Source organism: Myxocyprinus asiaticus, chromosome 19 (genome assembly GCF_019703515.2).
Source record: "Myxocyprinus asiaticus isolate MX2 ecotype Aquarium Trade chromosome 19, UBuf_Myxa_2, whole genome shotgun sequence".
Taxonomy (NCBI): domain Eukaryota; kingdom Metazoa; phylum Chordata; class Actinopteri; order Cypriniformes; family Catostomidae; genus Myxocyprinus; species Myxocyprinus asiaticus.
The window spans coordinates 43,746,460-43,756,825 of NC_059362.1; the positions used below are offsets into that span (position 1 = coordinate 43,746,460).

The 10,366-nt window shown below is 40.9% G+C and overlaps 1 protein-coding gene across 3 annotated transcripts in view; it reads right to left on the reverse strand.

Annotated features, from left to right (window-relative positions):
- Positions 1–10,366, reverse strand: part of LOC127409656 (protein eva-1 homolog A-like) — a 78,540-nt gene that overhangs the window by 37,423 nt on the left and 30,751 nt on the right. The window contains exon 1 of one of the 3 annotated variants that reach the window (XM_051644372.1): positions 6,386–6,670. The exons of the other annotated variants lie outside the window; for them this stretch is intronic. The gene's annotated coding sequence lies outside the window, so the exon portion shown is untranslated. Of the gene's footprint in view, positions 1–6,385; positions 6,671–10,366 lie in introns of those variants that run through there. 3 annotated transcript variants of the gene reach the window in all.

The window sequence follows — 10,366 nt, forward strand, 5'->3', positions numbered from 1 at the left end:
TGTTTAATGCATAATGGATACCATTTACAAGTATTTAAATACATTTGTAGAACACGTGCTAAAAATTGTTACTGTCTCTTTAAGAAAACTGGCAGTTCTGTAAAGAGCATCTGTAAATGAGCGCATATTTATGAGAGAGGACTTAAATGGCTTCTTTACCTCATCCATGCTATTCGTGATCAGAATTAATGTTTTTTTTATTTTTTTTTGATCAACAACTGACTGTAAAGAACAGAAGGGATATTAAAAGAGACATTATTCAATGACAAATGGATTGCGTGGATATTGTCTTTGGACACACATTGCACGGAACGAGTCAAACCAAACTTTAATTCTCAGCATGCAATGAAAGGATCTAGCTGCTGAACAACTTCACTATCCTACTCAATCACCACTGAGTTAAATCTGAACAATTGCCAGCTGGTGGCTAATCACAGATATTTTTAGTTGCATAGCGCAAAATTTCTTATGCAAGTGATTTACTTGCATTGTAGAGAGTTGCCCATATAGCAAAAGATCGATCTTAGGATCAGTAGCGGATTTAGGCATGGGTGACATGTGCAGTTGCCCAGGGCACCCACACAGACACCCCCCCCGGTCAACAACTTTGGGAGCGTGTTGAAGCAGGTTTCACCCAAGGCGCCATACAACCAACCCCCCCAATTTTGGGGGCGTGTTGAAACGGGTTTCGCTCAGGGCGCCATACAAGCTAGAACCGCCACTGCTTGGGATTGATGAATCGATATCGTTCAAATGAAGATCGTGATGCATCAGAATGTCAATATTTTTACCCAGTCCTAGTTCATAAACATTGAATTTTCACCCTGTTCCTTACACAACGCTATCTTATGACATCTAAACACTTTTACTATAGCGCATGACTTAAAATGCTGATGCATAACAATTACATTTACAAGCTTGTTCGAGCGTGATGAAATTGCGCGCCGGTAGCTCAACTGATAGAGTGTTGCAATTACAATGCAAAAAACCGGGGTACGAGTCCTAAAGAGCATGCGTGTCGACACCTGAACTGACAGTTTAATAGAAGCACCACAAAATGTCGTGGTTGCTTCAGAAATTGTGTTTTTCATCTCAGATTTGCTTTTTATGACACTATTAGGTTTAAGGTAGGGAGGTCGGCTTTGTTGATTTAAAACTCAGTAGAGAATTAATCTTAAAAACCTCATCTGCTTGGGAGAACATTTAACACTCTTTAAGCATCACAGTGGACATTTCACTTTTGAACTGCCATGATACGTGTAATGAACTACATAATGTCATTTTGCAAAAATGTCGCCAAAGTCACATAATTGTTTACGAGATCAGGTCAGTGTGTATACTCTAAACTTCTTCTTATTTTTTTTTCCACTTATAAAGTCAAAGTTTCTTGTATCAAAACTGTTGCAATGTAGTTTCTCTCTCTGCCCCTTATAATTGCACTAACCCTACAGAAAAAAAAACACACACATTTCCCATGATGCATCACTAGAAAAAGTAAAAACAAGCATCACTTGACCTGACGCATTCAGTCACATTACACTTTACTGACCTACAGTTAGCTTCACCAGCATGCCGTCTGGCAGGAATGCATTCAGCAAATTCACAGAATTCCAGTCTGATCCCTTTTGCAGCAGCATTAGTTGTAAATTACATGTTAAATACCCTATATTGAGCTCTCTTAGTGGTTATGACAAACACATACACATATATGCATGCATACACACACAAGCACATAAAGTATGCACACATACATGCACATCTCATATGAAACATCCAAAGAATGTTTTTCTACACACCATGTAGATACAGAGAAAGAGAAAGAGTATCTTCTCCCTGTAGATCCACCTTGACAAGCACACAGTCATTTTACGACATTGTCTCTGAACTCAAAGCCTGATACAGATAACACACACACACACACAGTCCTGACGCTGTGTTTATGCTGACACTGCAGACAGACCCACGCTTATCCAAACACACGGGCTCTGCCCAGCCATAAACACACACAACAGAGCCAAAGAACACCATCTGAACAGCAATGCAGGACACCAAATCAGAATACTCTCAATTTAGTCAAACATCAACATGTGTTCCTGGGAAATTCAGACAAAGTTTGGTAGAAAAGGATGAAAGAATAAAGCCCGAAGTTCAAGTAAAGTAAAAGATTAGCGATGCACCGATGTACTTTATCAGACAAACATCTACAGTATAGTGATTAGCGACCAATTAAAACGATCAGCTGAATTATCAGACATGAGCCGATTGTTTAAAAACAGTCAATAATCAGGGCCAATTATTTCCAGTTTTTAATCTGGAGACACATTATCAACAGACCTGAAAAAGCCTTCAGACTATTCTCAGACAGAATGTACTGATCTTGGGGAGAATTGTGTTGAATGAATCTACACATGGGAAATTGGAAATGTGTTAAATGGAGTTGAGAATACTGCACTCTTTATGGTGACATAAACAAATTAGCCAATGTATTTTACAAACATGCAAAGACTGGGGGTTGCGTACAACTTGGTGACTGATGGGCATTCCAGTTCTGCAGAAATCTTGTCGCACGTCTTGTGAAAGATGTACAAATCATATACAAATGTAACACTAAAAGGATCGTAAAAACATCTAAAAGCTGATAATTACAGAGCTCTTACAAACACTGAAGGCTGTAAAAAAGGAATTCATCTCGCAACGAGGCTGCGGTTCTTTTCTGTGAGTGAAATATGAGTTCAAGAGTAACAGTTCAAAGCATCTGTTTACATGAAACAACTTAAAAAGGCATACGCCTGCTGCGCTCTCGACTACACACGTGATTAAAATGAAGCTGTAAATTAAATTGCTCGGTTTGGTCAAAGTGTATATGTGTGTGTGTTTGGCAAAATTCTCACTCTCACTCCTGACAAATTAGTGTTGATAGGCACAAGTCTGGCTAGTAAAAACTCCCTGTATGGTGCAAATATTCAGCTCCCTTTCTCTCTTTCAAATGGGTTGAAATGCTTGCGTACACATACTGAAAAAAACCCTACAAATAAATTCTCTCTCTCTCTCTCACACACACACACACACACACTCGTGCTGTGGATATTAATGGACTTTTGGGGGCATATAAGTGCTTGCCTGAGCAAAATTTCTGTCAGGGCATTTCTAGGTTTCTAGGGTGTTTTGAGTGGTTGCTAAGGTGTTGCTAGGTGGTTTATAGCTTTCTAAGGTGTTCTGGGTGGGTGCTAACGTGTTGCTAGGTAGTTTATAGGTTGTTCTGGGTGGTTGCTAGGGGGTTTCTAGGGTGCTCTGGGTTATTGCTAAGGTGATGCTTGGTGGTTTCTAGGTATCTAGCATGGTCTGAGTGGTTGCTTAGGTATTTCCAAGTTTTTTAGGATGTTCTGGGTGGTTACTAAGGTGTTTCTAAGCGGTTTCTAGGGTGTTCTGGGTGGTTGCTAATGTGTTGCTAGGGAGTTTCTTGAGTGGTCTGGGTTGTTGCTAAGGTGTTGCTAGGTGGTTTCTAGGGTCCTAGGGTGTTCTGGGTGGTTGCTAAGGTGTTGCTATGTTGTTTCTAGTGTATTCTGGGTGGTTGCTAATGTGTTTCTAGGTGGTTTCTATGTTTATAGGGTGTTCTGAGTGGTTGCTAGTGTGTGGCTAGGTGGTTTCTAGGGTGTTCTGAGTGGTTGCTAACATGTTGCTAGGTGATTTATAGGTTGCTCTGGGTGGTTGATAAGGTGTTGCTATGGGGTTTCTATGGTGTTCTGAGTAGTTGCTAAGGTGTAACTAGTTGGTTTCAAGGGTGTCCTTGGTGGTTGCTAAGGTGTTGCTAGATGGTTTCTAGGGTGTTCTGGGTGGTTGCTAAGGTGTTGCTAGGTGGTTTCTATGTTTATAGGGTGTTCTGAGTGGTTGCTAGTGTGTAGCTAGGTGGTCTCTAGGGTGTTCTTAGTGGTTGCTAAGGTGTTGCTTGGGGGTTTCTATGGTGTTCCGAGTAATTGCTAAGGTGTTGCTAGTTGGTTTCTAGGGTGTTCAGAGTGGTTGCTAAGGTTTTTCAAGGTGGTTTCTATGTTGAGGGTGTTCTGTGTGGTTGCTAAGGTGTTGCTAGGTGGTTTCTAGGTTCCTATGGTGTTCTGTTTGGTTGCTAAAATGTTGCTAGGTGGATTCTAGGTTGTTCTGGGTGGTTGCTAAGGTGTTGCTAGGTGGTTTCTAGTGTGTTCTGGGTGGTTGCTTATGTGTTGCTACGTGGTTTCTAGGGTGTTCTGAGTGGTTTCCAGTGTGTTGCTAGGTGGTTTCTTGGGTGTTCTGAGTTGTTTCAAGGTTTCTAAGTTTTTGTTTGAAAATGTATTCATTTTACTAAGTTTATGCTTCTCATGCACACTAGCATGGCATTTTCCTTGACTGAAAACACCATGCCAGTGTTTAGAAAATGCTCTCAGTTACCACATACACCGATGAGCCAAAAAATTATGACCACACACAGGTGAAGTGAATAACGTTGATCATCTCCTAACAAGGCCACATGTCAAGGTCTGGGTAGATTAGATGGTAAGTGAACAATCAGTTCTCATAGTCAACGTGTTGAATGCAGGAGAAATGGGCAGGAGTGAAGACCTGAGCGATTTTGACAAGGGCCAAATTGTTATGGCCAGACGACTGGGTCAGAGCATCTCTGAAACAGCAAGGCTTGTGGGGTGCTCCCGGTCAGCAGTGGTGAGTACCTACCGACAGTGGTCCGAGGAGGGACAAACCACAAACCAGCGACAGGGTGTTGGGCGCCCAAGGATCATCGATGTGCGAGGGCAACGAAGGCTATCCCGTCTGGTCCAAACTGACAGAAAGTCTACTGTGGCACAAGTCACTGAAAATTTTAATGATGGTTATGGGAGGAATGTTTCACAACACACAGTGCATTGCATCCTGCTGCGTATGGGGCTGCGTTAGTTGCAGACCGGTCAGAGTGCCCAGGATGACCCCTGTTCATCGCACCTACAATGGGCACGGGAGCGTCAGAACAGGACCTTGGAGCAGTAGAAGAAGGTTGCATGGTCCGATGAGTCCCGTTTTCTTCTACATCACGTAGACAGCTGTGTAAGTGGGCGCCGTTTATCTGGGGAAGTGATAGCACCAGGATGCACTGTGGGAAGAAGACAAGCCAGTGGAGAGAGTGTGATGCTCTGGGCAATGTTCTGCTGGGAAACACAGAGTCCGGCCAATCATGTGGATGTCAATTTGACACGTGCCACCTACCTAAATATCGTTACAGACCAGGTACACCCCATCATGGCAATGGTATTCCCTGATGGCAGTGGCCTCTTTCAGCAGGATAATGCGGCCTGCCACACTGCACACATTGTTCAGGAATGGTTTGAGGAACATGATGAAGAGTTCAAGGTGTTGCCCTGGCCTCCAAATTCCCCCGATCTCAATCCGATTGAGCGTCTGTGGGATGTGCTGGACCAACAAGTCCAATCCATGGCGGCTCCACCTCGCAACTTACAGGACTTGGAGGATCTGCTGGTAATGTCTTGGTGCCAGATACCACAGGACACCTTCAGGGGTCTTGTAGAGTCCATGCCTCGGCAGATTGGCACTGTTTTGGCAGTATTCGGAGGACCAACTGCATATTAGGCAGGTGGTCATAATGTTTTGGCTCATCCGTGTACTTTGGAAAAGGATGATGTTAGGAAACTAGCCTCACACAGTTAAAAAAAAAAAAACATAAAACTTCACAAATATGTCAAATCATGCAACTAGTTCTTACTAAGAACTTCTCATTCTAAATGTAATACCAGATATAAACCTGTGCATCCTGACTCCCAGAAGCCAGCCAATCAGACTGGAGCATATTGAGAAAGCTCTTGCCAATTTTTGTATTTTGTAATCATTTACTCACCCTCATGTTGTTTCACACCTGAATGACTCTCTTTCTTCTTTAAATGTACATGGAAATGACGATAGAATTTTCATTTTGGATGAACTTTCCCTTTAAGCGGTGCATTGAAATTGAGAACGGAGCTCTATGAAGTTAAATCACAATTTATGTGAACGTGTGTTTGTAGTAAATCTTGAACAGAACAGACACACACCTTAAATTTACTTTACATATCTTTAACCTGCATGTCACTTTTTCCCAGTAGATTGCGAGTGATGGTGGTGTGTGTGTTTGGATTAACCTAGTTACACTTTGAGGATAAATTTATCCCCAGATATGAGCTAAATCTGACAAAACCTCCTTTTCGGGACTTTCAGAGACATCCTCAAAAGGTTAAAATTATTTGTAAAGTAAATGAGTAAGTTATCCTAAGTATAAGCAATAGTAATAGGAAATCACACACAAATGTTCAAACAGAGAAAAGCAGAATTTGACAAAAATTAACACAACGTAAGAATGCATCAACACACTTACACACACATGGTGTTGTAAATCAGTTCCTCACACACTTTCTCCTTGATTCTCTTCCTCCGGTCAGCTTCTACCTGCACACACGTCTGCAAGAGTTGTAGAAGGACGAGAAGCTGGATGTCCCTTTAAGAAGGTAAAACGCTAGGTAAAACTTCACAACGCTCCTCCAACACAAATGATCTGATAGTTTACAATCTCACGTGAGCTCCTGCTTTTCTCCTTTTCTTTAACTTGTGACTCATGTTTTTCACTGACCAGCTCACTGAACACACACACACACACACTCATGTTCAGCGTACCAGAGAGACAGTGAGAGGGGCCGGAGTTAAACCAGAGAGGGCGTGTAGGTTTTCAGTTAGTGTGTTAGAGCATAAGAGTGTGTGTGTGTGAAGACAAAGCAAGAAAAAAAGAAACAGGAAATGGCATGAGGTTTTCATTCAGCTGAGATTGTGGCTTTGGGACTTTGACTCTCTCTCTCTCTATAATCTTTGTCTCTGCCGTCTGCATTCGTCTTTTAGCTACTATTGCAACTTGGCAGTGTGATACTACAGATATTATTGACTTTTGTATAACAAATTGCTTGTTATTAGGGATGGGAATCTTAAGGAATGTATTAGGCATTCCATTAGCCGAACGATTCTTTTTGAGGAAGAAATATTTGGAAATAACAAATGCAATTCTCACTGGATTTATTGCCCCCAGCAGTTATGTACCAAATGATGAGATGATTTTAACATTTAACAGAGCGGTTTAATTCAAAAGGTGATTTAATTTGTACGGGAATCAGACTACACTGGTCATGCAGTATGATTCGGCTGTAGATTCAAAAGAATCGACTCATAAGAGTCATTCGTACAGGAATCTGACTACACCACTCTCGCTGTATGATTTGTGCTGTATATTCAAAAGAACCAACTCATAAGAATCATTTGTTCGGGAATCGGCCTGCACTGATCACACTGTATGTTTCGCCCTGTAGACTCAAGAGAACCGACTCATAAGAGTCTATTGTTCGGGAATCAGACTACACCACTCGCGCTGTATGATTTGTGCTGTATATTCAAAAGAACCAACTCATAAGAATCATTTGTTCGGGAATCGGACTGCACTGATTGCACTGTTTGTTTCTCGCTGTAGATTCAAAAGAACTGACTCATAAGAGTCTATTGTTCGGCAGTTGGACTACACCGGATGCGCTGTATGTTTCACACTGAAGATTTAAATGAACTGATTCATAAGCAGTGTTGGGTGTAATCCAATTACAAAGTAATTTGTTACTTTATCTATTTAATTGTTAGTCAAAAAAGTAGTGTAATATATTACATTTTAAATTCTTGTAATCAGATTACAGTTACTGACTTTCAGTTAATTACTTTTAGGTACATTATAGGGTTATGCTTATTTCTAATATATAACTTATGTAGAATACATGAATTATAGCCCATAACGAGTCATTGTGAAGGAGAAATGTGAGGTACTGAGTGCAAGACTTGTGTGTAACATTGAACAAGAAATATAGACATTATTTTGAATCTGTTGAGCGGAAAAGTGTTTTAGAAAGTAACTTAAAAGTAAAATAATTAGTAATGTGATTACTTTTTCAATTAAGTAATTAGTGAAGTAATCTGATTACAATTTTAGAGAAATAATTATTCATTTGTACTGGATTTCTATTTTTAAGTAACTTACCCAACACTGCTCATAACATTTACATTTACATTTCTTCATTTGGCAGACGCTTTTATCCAAAGTGACTTACAAAAGAGGAAAACATAAGCGAATCATCTTAAGGAGACAGTGATATGAAAAGTGCCGTATTACAAAGTTTCACTAGCATCAGAATAGCATTCAAAACAGATTAAAGTGCATCAAGGAAAAGATGTGTTTTTGGCCGTTTTTGAAGATGAGAAAGTGAGTCAGCTTCACGGATGGAGTTGGGAAGGTCATTCCACCAACGTGGTATGATGAAGCCGAAAGTCAAGGAAAGTGTTTTGGTGCCTCTTTGTGTTGGTACAACAAGGCGACGTTCCTTAGCCAACCACAGGCTTCTAGTGGGCGCGTAGCTCTGCAGAAATGATTTTAGGTATGCTGGAGCAGACCAGTGACTGTTCTGTATGCCAGCATCAGAGACTTGAATTTGATACGTGCATCAACCGGCAGCCAGTGGAGAAAGACAAGGAGTGGTGTAACATGTCGTCTCTTTGGTTCATTAAAGACCAGACGTGCTGCTGCATTCTGGATCATTTGCAGGGGTCTAATTGCACATGCAGGGAGGCCTGCAATGAGAGCGTTACAGTAGTCCAGTCTAGTTATGACAAGTGACTGGACAAGCAGTTGTGTGGCATGTTCAGAGAGGAAGGGTCTTTTCTTCCTGATATTGTAGAATGTAAATCTACATGATCTTGTGGTCTTGAGATGTGGTCTATGAAATTTAGTTTGTTATCGATGGTTATCCCTAGATTTCTGAACGTTTTGGAAGGCGTTACTCTAGTTGCACCCAGCTGCATGGTGTCATTTGTTCGGGAATCAGACTTCACTGGTCGCGCTGTACGTTTCACACTGTAAACTCCAAAGAACAGACTCATAAGAGTAATTTGTTTGTAAAGTGGACTACACTAGTCATGCTGTATGTTTCGCATTGTTGATTCAATGGCGGCTGACAGGTAGGAAACACAGAGTATTTTTGCACGAGGTTCTTTCCTTATCAGCGGAAGAATGCACATTCAAGAACCGTCAATGTAACCGGTTCAGAACAAGAAGGTCAGTTCCAAACACTTTTGTTATGTACCTCATTTATTAGTCGCTCTGGATAAAGTGTCAGCTAAAATGACTACTAAAGTCAGATTTAAAAAAGGACAAACACACACACGGCTAATATAAGATTGACAGCTGAATTTTTTTTTTCTCGATGCTACAATACTTTTTTTTTTATGTTAAAATATTTAGTTCTCCTATTTGTTATTTTTTCTCCTTATTCGATTCAATTTATCTGGATCGCAAATTAGAAGGAAGTTTGGAGTTCAGAAAGTTACAGTATGTTTTCATAGTACATCAAACTCTTATGCCTCTTTCACACTGGACTCGGAATCAGAGTGTAAGCGGCCCGCGTTGTTTGCAGCGAAATTGTCGCAACGCATTGCTTCAGTTCGGCTCAAGCGCAGCTTCGCCGTGCTATGTGAAAAAAGCTTTACATGGGAAAAATTTCATTTTTTTATGATATGACCCTTTAAACAAAAGAAAATAATCCATAGTATCCTCTTCACGACCAGCATCAGTGTGTAAAGTTTGTGCATGTGTGTGTGTTGGTGGTTTTTAAATGACATCACTAAAATTTCAGACCCAAAAGAAACAACAGGAGGCCAGAAAAACTCAATCCATCATCACAACGAGAAAGAGACAGTGCAAACATTCACAATCCTCGTGTGTGGTTTTTGACACAGTGCTAGACAAAAGCGATTAGCCTCCTATTAGCTGGTCTGCAGCCATGTAGTTGACTTCTGACCCCAACCACACCTTCATTAACCCTTGAATCCCGCCAGATTTCACATGTGTGAACATGCAGCATTCATACTGCAGATATCCCAGCATGCTCTGCTCGCACAGTCACTCTTTCAAACTGCAAATAAATCACTTCATTCCCCCAAAGTGCTTTGAAACTTCAAAATCACTTAAAACAGAAACAACGGCACAGATCTGAGCACGTGCAAACAGGGCCAGCACTGTGTGTGTGTGTGTGTGTGTGTTTGGATCATACAGCCAATCAAATTCACTGCCTTTTAAGGGCAATGGTAGGCTACGCTGCACTAGACCAATACACCTCCACACTCTTTCTCTAATGTTTGATCACATGATTTCACTCCTTTCTGTCTGAGCTGAACAGTGTCAGTGGTTTTGAAAATGCTAGTCTTGGTCATTTATGTCAAATTCTTTCTGTCACAAGAAAATGAACATAACCTCTAATATATCCAAATTTTTTTTAAATCA